Source organism: Amblyomma americanum, chromosome 4 (assembly GCF_052857255.1).
Source record: "Amblyomma americanum isolate KBUSLIRL-KWMA chromosome 4, ASM5285725v1, whole genome shotgun sequence".
NCBI lineage: Eukaryota > Metazoa > Arthropoda > Arachnida > Ixodida > Ixodidae > Amblyomma > Amblyomma americanum.
In genome coordinates this window covers 16,714,273-16,730,927 of record NC_135500.1, presented here as the reverse complement: position 1 = coordinate 16,730,927, position 16,655 = coordinate 16,714,273, and the positions used below count along the sequence as shown (strand labels likewise).

At 47.3% G+C, this 16,655-nt stretch overlaps 2 protein-coding genes across 3 annotated transcripts in view; one reads left to right on the top strand and one right to left on the bottom strand.

Moving 5' to 3' along the window:
• LOC144127807 (uncharacterized) overlaps positions 1–16,655 on the top strand; it is a 1,292,097-nt gene that overhangs the window by 1,025,630 nt on the left and 249,812 nt on the right. The gene's annotated exons all lie outside the window — the stretch shown is intronic.
• kune (claudin) overlaps positions 1–16,655 on the bottom strand; it is a 55,442-nt gene that overhangs the window by 16,616 nt on the left and 22,171 nt on the right. The gene's annotated exons all lie outside the window — the stretch shown is intronic.

Here is a 16,655-nt window from a genome sequence, read left to right as displayed (position 1 = left end):
GAGGATGGCCGCCAATCCTCCTCGCGCGAGCGGAAAACACCGTCTGCGTTGCGGGTAGGGCTGGTGCTGCCTTCGATGGCAGAAGCACAACGGGCGAACGAAACTGAAAATTTATTTACTACTTGGTCACACTGTTAACCCTCCATTCAGGGTCCTTACAGAGAGGGAAACAAATACGCTCGACTAACACTGCAAAGTACAATCATGAATAATAATAATAATAATTGTTTTTTTGGGGAAGGAAATGGCGCAGTATCTGTCTCATATATCGTTGGACACCTGAACCGCGCCGTAAGGGAAGGGATAAAGGAGGGAGTGAAAAAAGGGAGAGAGAGGTGCCGTAGTGGAGGGCTCCGGAATAATTTCGACCACCTGGGGATCTTTAACGTGCACTGACATCGCACAGCACACGGGCGCCTTAGCGTTTTTCCTCCATAAAAACGCAGCCGCCGCGGTCGGGTTCGAACCCGGGAACTCCGGATCAGTAGTCGAGCGCTCTAACCACTGAGCCACCGCGGCGGGTCACAATCATGAAGCAGAATGAGAAATTTGCACGCCGTTTCTGCAAGAACTCGTGATCTGAGAGAACCTGCCATATGTGCTCCACCCCATTCTTATCCTTCTAGTTATCTCCCTCTCATGATCAGCGGTCATTACCTTCCTTATAAGTAGACGTATTGCCTTATCACTTTCATCACGTCGATAACAAATGTGAACTGCTGTTCACTTGCCTTGTGAGACCTTGGTTTCCTGCATGTTAATTTTTAGACCCACAGTTCTGCTGTGCCTGTCTAACTCAATGATTATGCTTTGCAATTCATCTCCTGAGTGGCATAGCAAGGCAATGTCATGAGCGAATCACAGATTATTTAGGCCGTCATCATCATTATCATCATCAGCATGACTACACCCACTGCAGGGCAAAGGCCTCCACCATGTCTCTCCAATTAACCCTGTCCTGCCAGGTGCGGCCATCGTATCCCCGCAAACTTCTTTATCTCATATGAGCGCTCACGTAACTTTCTGCCGCCCCTCTGCATAGGTATTCTCCATTAACTCTTATCACCAACTGTTCCCAATTCAGGCCTCGGAATACCTCCTGTAAACAGGCGGTGAATAGCATTGGCGAGACCGTGTCTCCCTGCCTGGCACTCTTTCTCATTGGAATTTTATTGCTTACTCAATGGAGAACTATGGTAGTTGTTTGCAGTTGCTATAGATATTTGAGCAAAACTTGTAGATGGGCTAGATAGTGCACAACTTTCTTGGAATGAAATAATAGCGCAGAAAAAGACACGCAAAAGCCTAGAAGACAAATAAATACACGCGCTAACTCTCATCAGCCACTAAATACGAAAACCATGAATACAAGACACGCGCAGTATTGCTAAACGAACAATGGCAAGCCACGAAAAAAAAATCACAAAAACCGTTCAAGGATATTTAGAAACACTTATGTTCCGCCTTAAAGGTATGACTCCATATTGATGCTGGTTGAGCAGGTTGTGCTTTAACAAAAAACGCTAGCACCACAGACAAAGTGTGTTTTTGTAATAGTTTTGAAATGCATGATACAATAGATATTGGACGATAGTTTGAGATATTTTTTCCACCCTTTCAGAGTCGTACAACACGCGCCTCTTTCAAAAAGATATGGTATGCAGCTACTTTCATATTATTTAGCATAGACAGTAGGACACGCTTTAAACATTTGAAGTTTCTGTAAAGATCGCTAATAAATAATTCACCGATTCCACACGATTTGTTGTGCTGTAGACTGAGAATTACTGTTATAAGGTCCGGCTCTGTTATGAGAGGGCTAGCTCAGTGCGCTCGGCAGCCGGCCCGAAAGACGCGGGTTCGATCCCGGCCGCGGCGGTCGAATTTCGATGGAGGCGAAATTCTAGAGGCCCGTGTGCTGTGCGATGTCAGTGCACGTTAAAGAACCCCAGGTGGTCGAAATTTCCGGAGCCCTTCACTACGGCGTCCCTCATAGCCTGAGTCGCTTTGGGACGGTAAAACCCCATAAATCATGTGTTAAGGGAGAAAGGCTGAGACGTCACAGATGAAGGAAGCAGCGGCGAGCGCAATGCGCGGTTCCTTAGAGAAAGAAGTCCTTAAAATCGTCTGCCAAAGATAACATCGCGCACCCAAAGCTATGCCTAGGCTTACGCTTACGAAGACGCAGCTCGTTCACGACAGCAGCCCAAGTTTTAGCCGCGTCATGGTGGACACTGCTGAACCGGCTAGCGTAGTATCGTCTCTATGGAGATTGCAGAAGAGCTGCTACTGTGTTCCTTGCGGCCGGGAACTCTGCTGATATCTTTTTATTTTTTTGGTGCAGCGCGGCGTTTCGACAAAAACGCGTCATATCTTTGATGGCTGCGAGCATGACCGCTGTTAGCCAATAATTTTTATTTCGTTGCTTGACAAATATACTTCTTTCGTACGATTCTCTTAATTCTTCTAGAACATGAGTGAGGTTTTCACGAGCTGTATCTTCACCATTTCGTGATATAAACGAATCCCAACAAACGACGCTCTTTTTGTCAGACTGCTTTCCGTCTAGAATGATGACACATTTGCTTCCACCGGCATTCGGTGCACATTCATCCAAGTCAAGTGGCATGACATAATGCGAATTTCTGTCTAATTACAGCCGCCCTGATGTGTGAAATATCTGAAGCACGAGCATTAACGTGATCTATGCAAGATATGGAAAGACTGTTATCTATGGACTCTAGCAGGATCTGAAAGTAGTGCCTCAATGCCATGGTCAGCAAGCGCATTTGGGCCTGCAGGTGATCTGTCCGGCTTTAATAAATCAATACCAAAGTCGGGCGCTATGCATAGGTTACCCTGGCTCAATCTGTCCATGGCATGCAGCTCTGTGACAAAATCAAGACGCGTTCCCGGACGGTGTATGACAAGGAAATGAGTCGAAAGTAGCCTCTGCGACGTTGAAGGAAACGTCTATTTTAGAAACCGATAATGAATCCCCCATCTTTACCGTTGTGGCGGGTAAGGCAGTGCATCCTGGGATGTGCAAGTCATATCATCGGTGATGTTTATCTTCGTGAATGCAAATGCGTACGCAACTTGGCCTTGTGCGACAACGAGAAATTGATCCCAGTATTTTCGAATACTTGGAACATGAACAGTTCCGGATACTGGTTGGAATGACTGCAAACGCGCATCGAAGTCTGAAAAAGAAGACACAGCAATGTATGCCTCTAATTCATTTTATCAGTGTCCAAAAGCGATGTGATTTTGATAACGGAAGCACCCCGTTCTTTCCGGGAAAAGATTTTGCCATTCTTGACGAAGACAAATTTGAAAGATTTTTCTTTTCCTCGGATCCTAGCTCTGCAGAACAGCTCACTGTTCATGCGGGTCAAGTCCTCATTGAAGACGAAAGCCTGCCAGTCGCGCACAGAGCCCTCGGTTTGTTTTTTACTTGCAGCCATTTCTCCCGCACATTCGGAGACGAAAACATGACCACCGGAACCTTATCATGCTGCGCTGGTAAATGGTGAAAGGCAGTTCTTTCAGTGGGAGTGAATTCACGCACTTGCATCTTCGTGATTTCAGCATGCAGGTCTTCACCAGGCTGAATTGCCAGTGCGCTCATCTCTAGATTGGACAGACGGCTGTACTGCCATTGAGCTCAGTCTGAAGTCGGTTAATCAAGGAAGCTTTCTCCGTAACAGTCGTTTCCAGCGAAGCTACCTTTTGAGCGTTTTTGTTGCTTGCGCGTTGTCGTATGTCGCGAGGTCATGCTGGGAAGCCAAAAATTCAACTCAGTATTGAACCTCGGTTACTGCGGTTCGTTGTGACAAGCTTCTCGATCTGTGCCAAGAGACTATCTATGCTACTGCATTCTTTGCATTGTACTGCATTCTTGTGTTTCCCTTGCAGTTGTGAAGAAAGTCTCAATCGGTGTTTTATCGGAAAAAAAGGTAGCACTGCGCGATTGGGACAGGAGAGGTGAAAGATGAACGACAACACAGGCGCAGACTTCCAGCTGTCTAATCGACACCGAAAAGCGCACGCTATATAAGCGATGAACCCACGCGCATAACCACCAGTGTCATTCGCACAAGACCTCATAAAATTTAGGCCGCAGTGATCAAACTTCTACGTTGCGGAAGGGCCGATAGACCAGAAAGGACTCAGTCAGCCAGGAAGTCAAGAAAACGATTAGTAATGCGCCTAACCTGAGTAAAGATACGCGAAGTGATAGTGCAGGTGACCCAACAGGGAGTAAAAAAAAAAGGATGCAAAAGTGAAGAAATCATCGTTTAACGTATGGAAAAACCGGCGTGAAAGGGTGGAAACAACCAAGAACAAGAGTGAAGGTGAAAATTAAAACCAGGTAAAAGAATGGAATGAGGTATGGAAAAACAACCATGACATTACGGAAAACTAAAAACAAGAGTAAAGGTGAGCATGAAACCAGATAAAACTTACATTTGCCGCCATGAAGTACAGCTGGCGAACAAGATTAGGACTCAAGAGATACAGTTATAGGTGGCCTTCTAAAAACACGATTTCACTCAGTCAAAGCGAAATGGACAGAGTGCGGATACATTCAGCAACGAGCCGCCGCGGTGGCTCAGTGGTTATGGCGCTCGGCTGCCGGCCCGAAAAACGCTGGTTTGATCCCGGCCGCGGCGGTCGAATTTCGATGGAGGCGAAATTCAAGAGGCCCGTGTACTGTGCGATGTCAGTGCACGTTGAAGAACCCCAGGTGGTCGGAATTTCCGGAGCCCTTCACTACGGCGTCTCTCATAGCCTGAGTCGCTATGGGACGTTAAACCCACATAAACCGAACCGAACATTTTTCACCATTTTTTAACGATGTGAAAGGTTCGACGACCTTCCTTTCTGCCTTATCTCTTGATTTAAACAACAAATTGGTGTTGCGAAAAACTGGGGTGCAAGACACTTTAGTATTGCCCTTCCCTTTACAGTTCTTACAATGATGTGCCAGATGACCTCCCATATTGTTCTTCACTGCCAAGTTATGTTCGCGTGCGCGTTCATTGAAACACCTACCAGTCTGCCCATTGTAAACCCTACCGCATGTGAGGGGAATTTTGTAGACAAGGCCCGAATCGCACTCTGTGAACTTCTTTTCGTGATTGGTATAGCATTGCGGCCTAGTTCTCTTCTCTGTGGACAGCAAAGGGCAGACGCTGCTCAGCTTGATCGGTGCCGAAAAAACCATCCTGACGCCACATCTGTGAAGTTCGATGAACTTTCCGCGGCGCCAGTCGGTCTTGTGTTCGCGAGGAATGCCGCACCTGTGGAGTCGGCCTCAGAGGAACGCCGTCGGGGACTCGGCTGTATTGTGATCAGCCAGCAAAGGGACCTCCCCTTCTTGCAGCGCATGTCGTTGTGTTCTTCGCGCCGTCACGGGCGTAACCCCGTCTTGAAGAAGCTTAGGGCGGTCGACATGTGTGCGGCGTCAAGGGGTTGCCGAGGCTTCGGGAATGCAAGAGATATGCAGGATCACGTGACCATGTTGTTTGTTCCCTCAAATACGATGGCACATACCCACGGTGGGGGATTGGCCAGGGTTTGGTGCAGATCCAAACAGGAAAAACTCATCCATGTTTCACCATGACCATGAAGTGACCATGAAGCGCACTCTTCCCTTGACGACGGTCTTCTTTTTTTTTTTTGTAAAGAACTTGAGTGGTCGTCTCTCCGGCATATGTTTTTCTCGCATGCACGTGTGCGAAAGAGGAAACAGATGACAATGTTAGGAATGGAGTAACTGTTGTGCCGTGGGAAATGGTAGTCGTGTATGTGCTGTTTGTGAGTTTGACTGCAACATCTCCTTTCCCCAATGTCTTGCTGGTCGAGGTAATTGCAGAGTTTTTGTTTTCCTTTCCCGATGACTGTTCAGTCCATGTTCTTTCCCCAGTCTGTGACTAGTTGGCGGAAACCTTATTTTCCTTTCCGTAACCACTGATTGGTGAGGGGGGTCGCTTGGTACCTTATTGGTTGCTGCCCCCGCTAAGGGCGGAGACAGAGGGCTTAAAACTGAGCGCTCTGGGTTGAACCGGGGCTGAATTCGTGTGATCAACGGCTTAGTCATGCTGTAAATAGTTCTCTCCTTGCTCGTTTCTACTTGTTTCATTTATGTTGTAAACGAATAGTTGACCTTCTGCTTTCCTCGAGTAACGTGAATGTTTGCGAGTTAGAACCACCGGGTCATCAAGAAACCCCGATTTCATCATCAACAAGGTGTTTCCTCTCATCGCCACCTGAAGGGGATTGCAACTGGCGCAGTCTGAAGAGGAAACTCAACTATATCGGTTCGCCACTTTTTTGATGTTATGGAATACCCAGTGTATGTAAGGCATCACCTGCAGCGGCCTTTTCTAGTCCTTTTCATTCTTATTTTTACGGCCTTTAAGCTCCTGTGATAGGCTTTCACACGATGCCTTGATGAGGTGGGCGGATAACCAGCTGCGCAGAAACACTGAACTTGCTGGCTAAAGCTTCCCTCTATTTTGTGGCTGCATGATTTTTCAAGGACATACTGGCAGGCTAAGATTAATTTGGCACGTTTGACGAGTTTATGACCTGCGCTTCCAAACGGCAGTGAGAACAGTTGTAGCATCTCTGTGAACGATTCCGTGTGGCGATACCTGGGGCATATAATACGTGCTGAAATCCACTGTTTTCCTTTTTTTTTTACCCTAGAGGCGCGGGCTCGATACAGCATCGCACATTCTAGATCTGGTCGTACACAAGTCTAGTAGGCGATCAATTTAATTTCTTCAGTCGCGTATGGTTGCTTTCTCCTAAGAAAACAATGATTCTGATAAGCTTTTGAATAGACTCTGTCAATGCTAATGTACGTTTATGTCACGCGCAAGTACCTACCAAGGCACTTTCTTCCATATGGCATTCAAATCCTGTATGATTCTGCTTTCTGGTTATATGCGTGCATGTAGATGTTCCGTAGTCAGTTTCCCTACCCTGAGCAGAGCTCTTTTCCCGCACTGTTTGGGACGACAGCAAATGGAAATGCTTCGTCCCCTCGCGGTGACGAAGCACGTAAGAGCGAACGTGAGTCCACGCGAATGCGTCACCGCAACAAGCGTGCATCATCATCCGGCCTGCAAACCCACTGCGCGTGCGTAGCAGGTGACGCCACACGCAGCTCGACGGCCTGCTTGGCCGGTGACCAAGGTCTTTCCCCGCTCACGGTAGGCAAGGGCTCACCGCATGCAGGTGGCTCGCTTGGGAGACAGGTCGCTTAGTAGCGCGGCGCACATTTTTGTTATTCCAGCGCCCGTTGTTTACAAGACCCAACACAGCATTTGCACGCACACACTATCTTATCCGGGAGGAACTCCAATTCTACAATTGCTCGCGGAAATAATGAAAACATGCAACTTTGCCGTATAGTCCCATTTTGTTGGAATTGTCTCTGCTCTTGGACTGATAACGAGGTTGTTTTAAATGTGTTTTTGTCGATTCCTGCGATCCCGCTGCCATTGTTGTGTAAAAGTTTTAACCTGCACACTTCCTGCTTGCGGACAGCAACTTGCACCTTGATTCTCTCTGATCTTGCAGACCTCTATAGCTTATCTTCGGTCTCACGCTACGCAAGCGCATTGTAACACTTGGCGAATAAAGTTTTCTTGAAATACTCCTGCAAACTTCTTCGAACCAGGTGTACAAAGGCTGCATGCTTGCTGTATCAATGTTTGTTCGCTGCCTGGTTCAATATTTCACCCCGTCAATAATTGTACTAAATTTATAAAGCGACCTAACACTGAAACTTAAGCGCCCAATTTTTTTCGACTGAACAGAAACCTTGCTGTCTAAAGCCCTCGAATCCGCAACAGTTTTGCTACGAACGCTACCGAGATGTGGTCACATGGTAGCATACACTGATAATGGCAGGGTTTCACCGCAAGATGGCACTTGAGTTTTATGCGACTTTCAGTGCCAAATTGAAATTGTAAATCCTCGTTTCTTCCATACTGCAGTCCTTAATGCTTACAACTTGAGCAACGACCTTTTTCATTTCCGCCATAATCTCACGAGCCGTTTTGGTCACTGGTGGGTCCCTTCAGGAAGAGCGTAAAGTGTACACGATGTAATTGTGCCATGTTCAAATTTATCTCCCATTTGATACGGTGTTGAACTCGGGCCTGGGGAAAATTCCTAGCGGAGCAAGAGGCAACGAAGCGGCCGAGTGTGCACGCAATACGTTGCGCTCCATTTCTTAAAAAAAAAAAAAATCACTGGAAACTTATCGCAAAGTGCGCAATCTCACTAAATCATTTTTGTCAACAAAAAATTTATTCGTGAGGTGGGCTCAGTTTGAACGTCTCGAAAAGGAATTAAACAAGGCACTGCTGAATTATCGATAAAGAAATCGAAATTTTCATACAACACTGCACAAAGTTTTTAATCATATGAGTTAGATATGATTCAGATAATGTATTTTTGGATGCTGAAAATATATTTTTAGAGTCTAAATCAAATGTAAAACTATACTATTTTGACATTTAAAAAATACCAACTTCCTCTCGAAAATTAAGAAATGGTCATCTTGCTTCTCTGGACATCTGTTACTTATAAAAAAATTTTACGGCTGATGAGAATGAACCGGTCCGAATGAAATAAAATATTTCATTCGAAAGAACGTCTCTTCGACAGCACTGTGCAGTCGAAGAGACGTTCTGGGAAAAGTGTCCCGCGTGTCAGCAGCAGCGGCCATCCTATCCCCACAACCTCACCCAACTTTCTACCGCTACGCACCCCTTCCCTTGGAATCCACTCCGTAACTCTCCGCATTACATGCCCCGCCCAACCCAATTTCTTCCTCTCGATTTCTTCACCAGGATGTGAATAGCACGCGTCACCCACTGCGATCTCTTCCTGTCTCTTCAAGTTACCCCTATCATTTTCCTCTCCATGGCGCGTTATGTCAGTGGTCCTGAGTTTAAGTTGAGCCCCTTCCGTTATCCTCCACGTTTGTGCCCCACAGGCGAGCACCGTTAATATGCAGCTGTTGCACAACTCCTATTCATGCACGCGAGCAGACAGTCGGGCTAGTTGGCTCGTCTTGAGAAACAGCGCAGAGGACGGGACACAAGAGAGACGACAGGACGAGTTTACTTCAGAGGGCAGGAATGTACAGGCCCTCGACGCTGGCAACAAAGATGCACAAAGGCAATCATGGCTGACACAACTCATCACACGAAGGCGAGAGGGAAGGAGCAACAACAAAAGCATAAAACCGGGAAAAATCATCAAAAAACCAGGAAGGGCAAAAAAAAAAAGGCTTGTAAACATCGACAACAAGAACCGTGCGGCTTGGCGCATGCCAATCGGCTTTAATTCTCAACTTGTTAAATTAAAATTCCCCAAATTTTCACTTGTATCTGTGCGGTAAATATTTTTAAAACGAATTTTTTCCGTTTCTTCTGCGAACTGCTTGCTGGTCTGGCAACCTCTGATCGCTGAAGTCAGAGGGGCATACCCGCCCCGCGTCGTCAGCTGCGCGCTGTTGAGGTGCTTGCATGCACACCGTAGACGGCGGCCTCTCGAAAAGTTTTCTTTTTTTTTTTAGCTTATCGAAATAAAATGCGAGCCGTCAGTTTAGTACACGACCTGAGTGATCCTTGGGCAAGCGGACTTGTTCACGACACCCCTTTTCTGATTGTTGAGGAAACACAAATCGACGGACCCCTGCTTTACTATTTACGCTCATAAACATGTTATTTTTATGTTATGAGTGTGGTTTATTTTGAGCAGTCAAGTGCTCCCGTACGTGAAAAGCGGCACGTGCCGTGCATGCCTTCGCCGATGTGCGCCGTGAAAGCAGCGGCGTTTTGTAGCTATAACTACGAAGTTCTTGTCCGCTATTCATCGGCTCGATAATTAAACTCAAATTATCACGAGGTGGAACTACAGTAACCTTGAAGCACAAAAGGAAAAGGGAAAAATGCCGAATGAGACGACATTCCCGCTGCATGTACGCGCTTGTAATTCGAACATACATTCCCTTCGGCTCGTATAGAACCCTTTTGCAGGAACCAAGCCGCTTGCAAAACCCTACGCGACTCGAATGCTTTGAATGCCCGCACCGATGAATAGTCGCCGCCGTCTAAATGAGTGCTTCAAAATAATAGTACATCATTTAGCGTTTACTGTTGGTTCCCTGCGTGTCAATTTTTAGACCCATCGATCTGTTCTGCCTGTCTAACTCATTGATCATGATTTGCAGTTCACCTCCTGAGTGACTCAGCAAGGCAATGTCATCAGCGAATCGCAGATTATTTAGGTATTCTCCATTAACTGTTATCACCAACTGTTCCCAATGCAGGCCTCGGAACACCTCCTGTAAACAGGCGGTGAATAGCATTGGCGAGATCGTGTCTCCTTGCCTGACGCCCTTCCTTATTGGAATTTTATTGCTGAGTTTATGGAGGACTATGGTAGCTGTGCAGATGTTATATATATATATATATATATATATATATATATATATATATATATATATATATATATATATATATATATATATATATATATATATATATATATATATATATATATTCCAGTATTTTGACATAAGGCTCTTCTACACCCTGATTACGCAATGCCTGTATGGCTGCTGAGGTTTGCACTGAGTCGAATGCTTTCTCGTAATCAATGAAGGCTATATATAGAGGTTGGTTATATTCTGCTCATTTTTCTATCACCTGATTGATAGTGTGAATATGATCTATTGTGGAATATTATTTACGAAAACCTGCCTGATAATCTGGTTGACTAAAGTCTAAGGTTTCCCTGACTCTATTAGCGATAAATCATGTAATCAAACACTGCAATCAAGTTATGAAGCCCTGAGGCGTATCATAACATATTTCTCATACAAAACAGCCGGAGACTACTTGAAATGCCAGACACTTGCCAGTTATGCAATAATTAAAACACCACAGCACATATGTAAATTAAAAAAAAATTGGCAACAAAGTAGAGCAAACAAGTGCACTAGGTTATGAGAAAAGCACAACTAATTCGGCAGATATGTTGCGTAAGCCTAGTAATCAGAGGATTGTTCATGCGATTTTTATTCTGATATCTCAAGAAATTGTTTCCTCATCTGGTTTAGCGTGGGCTTAGTATCATAACTGTACCTGTTTATTGGTGATGGAAAATTATGTTTTAGTGACTGGTTTTTATAATTAGTGCGGAAGCGCGAGACGAACCAAGTTTCAGAGTTTCTTGTTGAAACGATACTTTCGTGACGTTTTAATAACGCGGTGGCAATTAAGAAGTTATTAAAGAAACCTCGCGAAAGATAAAATGAGGGTAAAATACCAAATTCGTACAAACACGACACGGGGATGATATTATAGGTCGCGAACAAGGGACCTGTGTGAGAGAGGTATTCGTGGTTTGCAGTGTAACGGGGGGTTCTTTTTTGTAGGCCAAAGATTTTGTGCATATTATTGGTTGTTGTGGTTCCCCAAACAAGATGGCAGTAGTAGATGTGTGAGGCAAATAATGCATGATATAGTTGAAGCTTAATTTGCATTGGAAGGATTGTGCGGCAACGTGAGACAGCGGCAACTGCCTTGGAGATTTTCTTGCATATGTCTACAACATGCAAATCCCAGTTTAGATTACTGTTGAATATAACTCCTAGTATTTTGTGTGACTCCACTATTTCAATATTCAGGCCTTCATAGGTGATTGGACGGTTTAATTGATATACTTTATTTTTCGCTCTGAAAATCATTACTTTCGTCTTTGTTGCGTTGACATTCAGTCCATTTAACATTGACCATGAGGACAAGTATATAAGAAAGTTTTGGCACTGCTCTCTCAGCACATTTGCATCTAGACCGGGCATACGCATTGTACAGTCGTCGGCGTATATGATGAATTTAAAGGGACACTAAGGAGAACCGTATCAAAATTTTTTTTTGTTAGCAATATCTGATAGTTCGGCATTTCATGGCTTTGTTGACGCTTGTCCGGGAGCGAAAGATGCATTTATTTCAAAGAAATTTGGATTCGAAGTTGAAATTTTTTTTCCCGCCACTCCGATTCAAACTCTAGAACTCTTATGACGACACGGAGAACTCTTATGACGACACAGAACGGAGTGACGTGAAACGTGATGTAAACGCAGACTCCGTGATTTCTGGCGGCTAGCGGTGCGGTCTAGCAGCTGCCGAAATGAAAGCTACCGCCGCCGCACGTTGAAGGCATCTATCGGAGATCGCCACCGTCGCTTCGTTTACGTTTGCACCGGCGTCTTGCCAGCGTTACGATGGATCCCGTTCCCGAACCCGACGACGTGGTTCTCGAAAAAACTCTGGCCTGCATTTCAGCGACCTCAGCACCACAGAGCGTGCGATGCTTTTGAGGGAGCCCGGTTAGGTTAGGCGCCGGCGGGTGGTTCCCCCCCCCCCCCCCCCCCCCCTTTTGAGAGAGCAGCCGTTGCAAACTAAATATCATAACCCCAGTGCGGGGAGTCGCGAGGGGTGCGTTGCGCCCATCGGAGGCTGGCCGGGGCTCTGGGGCCAACGGATTGTGATTCCTTGAACGGAGCGGTTGCACGGCGCAGCAGGCAGCGTCGAGGTCTCCCACGGTTGCAGGGGACAAGTTATTCATTTATTTTTTTGCCACAAAAAACAAATGGGTGCTCGAGGGCGGTCGCGTTTAATGTCGCCGGCTTGAAACCAAAGCCGGCTCACGACGCTTCAACGGCTTCCGCTAGATCCAACGGGTCCACTGGATCTGGCTCTCTCGCCAACTTGCATGTACCTTCAGATATGTACTGTGAATGGATTAAAATAGCCGAGCTCGAGAAGAACAGCTCCGCCCAACCGCCGCAGCTATTGAATATAACGCGCACCTCGCCGCGGAGCCAAATCAGTCTGGCCGGGCCGGCGGCGGCTGGCGCACTCGGCGCGAAATAGATACATGCTCCAATCTCCCCGCCAATGCGGTAAGAGTGCGCCGAACCCGCCGAACGCGTCGGCGGTCAAGCGCAGGTGGAGTATAGAGGGTCTCGCTTTGACCGACGTGACTTTGCCGTGCAGGGCGCGCGCGCGTCGCCGCAGCTTAAACGCGCCTTAACAGAGCCTGCGCTTAACCGCTAACCAACGCATTCAGCGGCGGCATCCATGGGAGCCACTGAAACCCCCCGCCCACCCACTAAATAAAAGAAAAGAAGTCCGGTTCCGAGGTTCGGAATCGAACCAGGGCCTTCGTCCTTTGAGGCGGAAACGCTACCGCTCCGCCACGACGGCTCAAGTTACAGCCGTCAATAAAGGTGCATCTAGTGAATGCACTCTTCTGATGCAGAAATCTCCGCGCTTTCGCTAGGTATATCCTGACCTAACAGAGCTAGGCCATCAGCAATTTTTTCTAAACTGCCTTGTACCTTGTCTCTCGTCCCTAATAAACGATTTCCGTTAAGTAGTTTGAAGTTGACGGCACAGCCGGGAATGTTTCGCCGGGCAAGCGTGCGAATACACAAGTGCTGCCTTGTACGATCACCGACCATCGTGCCATCATAGCTTTTCATCGACCGTGGCGATCATCTGACAAGCCTTAACAGGCTCCTTCAAAGGTTAACTAGCACTTGAAGCGGTACTTGGAGTTCCTCTGCTGTTCGGCGCTTGTAAATCGAAGCGCGTCAAAAACAAAACCACGGGGCGCGCAAAGCTCATAGACGCGAAGCGCCATAACAAATCGAAACTCTCCTGGCCGCCTGTGGCGCCGCCAAGCATCCGTTTTCTTTGCTTCCAACATTCAGGTTGTATTTTACCTGCCTTCTTTGTGTGATAAAAGTGCACTATTGGTTTTGAAACAAAACTTATTTCAATATTGATCTGCGCAACCTACCTTTGTCAGCCTCAGAGATTCGCGAAACCAAGTAGGATGGAAAATTCCTCCAAGGTGGCGTCTCTTGTCCTATGGCGTCAACACGCTTGTACTTGCGAGATTGGCCTGTGGTGGCGATACCTGTATTTTGGTTCTTGCTATTTTCTACATTACAAGAGCTTTGCTTTCAGTAAGAGCGGCGTTTTTGTGATCAGGAGCTGGTATTCCATCGATACAAGCCAACTTCAATTTCTCCTCAGTGTCCCTTTAACTGATTTGTCAATGTGTACAATATCATTGACAAAGACACTCAATAAGAGCGGTCCAAGTAGGCTTCTTTGCGGAACACCGTTAGTGACTGGTAGAAAAAGTTTGATTGATGGTTATCCAAGCTTAGCATTTGTGTTCTGTTGCTTAAATATGATTTAATTAATTCCAGGGGTGTGCCACGGACACCGTACCAAGATAGTTTTGTTATAAGGATGCTATGGCTTAAGGAGTGAATAGCTTTCGTGAAGTCTACGAAAATGCCAAGGTAACAAAGTTTCTATCAATGTTATCCAATACAGTTTCTTTCACAGTTAGGAGAGCAGTTTCGGTTGATCTCCCCGCTCTGAAACCATGTAAGTCATCGCTGAAAACATTTTTAGTGCAAAATATTTCATGAGACGCGTGAACATAAGCTTTTCCAGCCCTTTAGAAAAGACGGGAAGGATGCTTATTGGCCAGTAATTAGCCGCGATGTTCTTATCCGCAGTCGACGCCAACGGCTGCTGCCGACTGCCTTCAGCACATGCTGCGCAGACCGGGTCACATATCGGCACTTCCCCCTTATTGTACTCGCGCCCTGCGATGTAGGCAGTCGTCGCTTTGAGGGCGCCGTAGCCAAAACTACGCTCGATAGCTATTTGCAGGCGCTAAAGCGTGCGAATTCGCTCTCCGCAATCGCCGAAATCGCACACACGAATCCTGCGTACTCGCTAGGCCTCGTCACGAAAGGGGCCGGCGGTCCACCGTCGGCCGAAATTCAAGCATCTGGCAGGAGTTCCCCTCTGATTAGTAACAAAGTGTGAAGATATGAAATGCAGCCGCTCGTTTCGGTTTTTTCGATGAGGCTAAGGTACACAAGCGCAGTTTTTCGGGCCGCCCATTCACCGGGCGTGAAGCTTTCGCTCGGCCGCACAAGCCCAGGCGACGGCGACGAGCGGCACCGTTGTGCGGCGTTTTCTCCCCGTATCGCTCAATTGACGCGCCGATAGGTTCTATGCGCAGACATCGAATGAAAGCCATCTGGTGCATGCACATCGCGTGTGTCGGCGTGGCTAGCATGAGGTACCATAAGTTTTCAAATCCTTAAGTTTATGGAATGTCATGCCAACTAGTCCCCCACCCAACCTGCCAGTTCCCACTTTCTTTACACTACTGCGATACGCGGTCGTTGGTGGTGCTGGCGTCGTCGTCGGCCTAGCCTGACAGACCAGTGCGTCAGCGATTGAATTTGCATACCGACCAGCCAACCGACCGCCGATCGCCGTCCCATCGGCCTAGTGTGACCGGACCCTATACCTATGCCGAAGAATAACTGCGTTACTATTATTAACGCTTTTGCGGCACCAGTCACTCATATATGGGGGACGACTGCTACTTCGATCTCCCGCGAAAGTACAGGCCAGAATGAGAGCTCGCTGTGCACATTGCAGCAACGAGAGCAGACGACGTTGCTCCGTGCATGCCCCAGTGACATCACGATAGCATTCAATATGGCGGTCGCTGCCAGTGGGAGTTTCCCGTTCTCAATTTCTATCGCATTTTTTGGAACATCGAACGAGCGGTCTCCGCACTGCAGCCTTCCATCGTTTTCCTCCGCTGGGTCCCTGGGCATTCAGGGATTGACGGCAATGAGCTGGCTCATCAGCTCGCCCGCGACACACTTTTCCGGGCACCGTTGATCCCCTGGCCCAAGCCCTTGGAGAACGGTGGGAGGCTCACCCTTCGCCGCACCATAAAAGAGGTCTACCTTGAGCTCCGCCTCGACAAACGCCTTTACCCTCCTCCTCATCCATCACTCACGGTGCCGGAGTCTCGCCTTCTTCGGCACATTCAGATGAATGCAGTTATCACCCCGTCCCGCCTCTTCCTCTATCGCTATCGATCGGACCCTTCCTGTCCCAACTGCCCCTGCATCTATGCGGACCTGGCCCATTGCCTCTTCTATTGCCCGGCTGCTCAGCAGTCGGGTTCCTTCCCCCCACCCTTTCTATCCATCACCACCTGGCTCGACTGGCTTGGCGCTGAAGGGGAAGAAGAACAGCGGCTTCTGGTCGCCCAGGCGGTCGACATGCTCGGCCTATAAATTATGGTCGAATAAAAAGTCTTTACTACTACTACTAGAGCGCGTCCAGGGCAGCCAAATTTCGGAAACTGAATCATAAGCTCTTGTATTAGTTATTGAAGCACAAAACTACAATATGAAGAACGACCATGTCATGGCCCCTTTAAGTGATGTAATTTCCTTAGGGAAATCCACTGTGGCAGTGGCAGCGGCGCCGCACAGACAGTCCGTGATCAAGTTCATCTACTTTTACTGGAGTGCTGCTTGAACTTCGGAAGCGATCCCGGGACATATCATCGGCTTCATCGCAGCTGCAGCCATCCGGAACAACCGTCTTTCAAGTCCTGGCCGGATTTTCCTCCGCTGCCATCCGTTGTCACCGCCTTCAGCCTCTTTCCCGGCTTCGCCAGGGGGACGCCGTTTCCCTGCACTTCAGTCG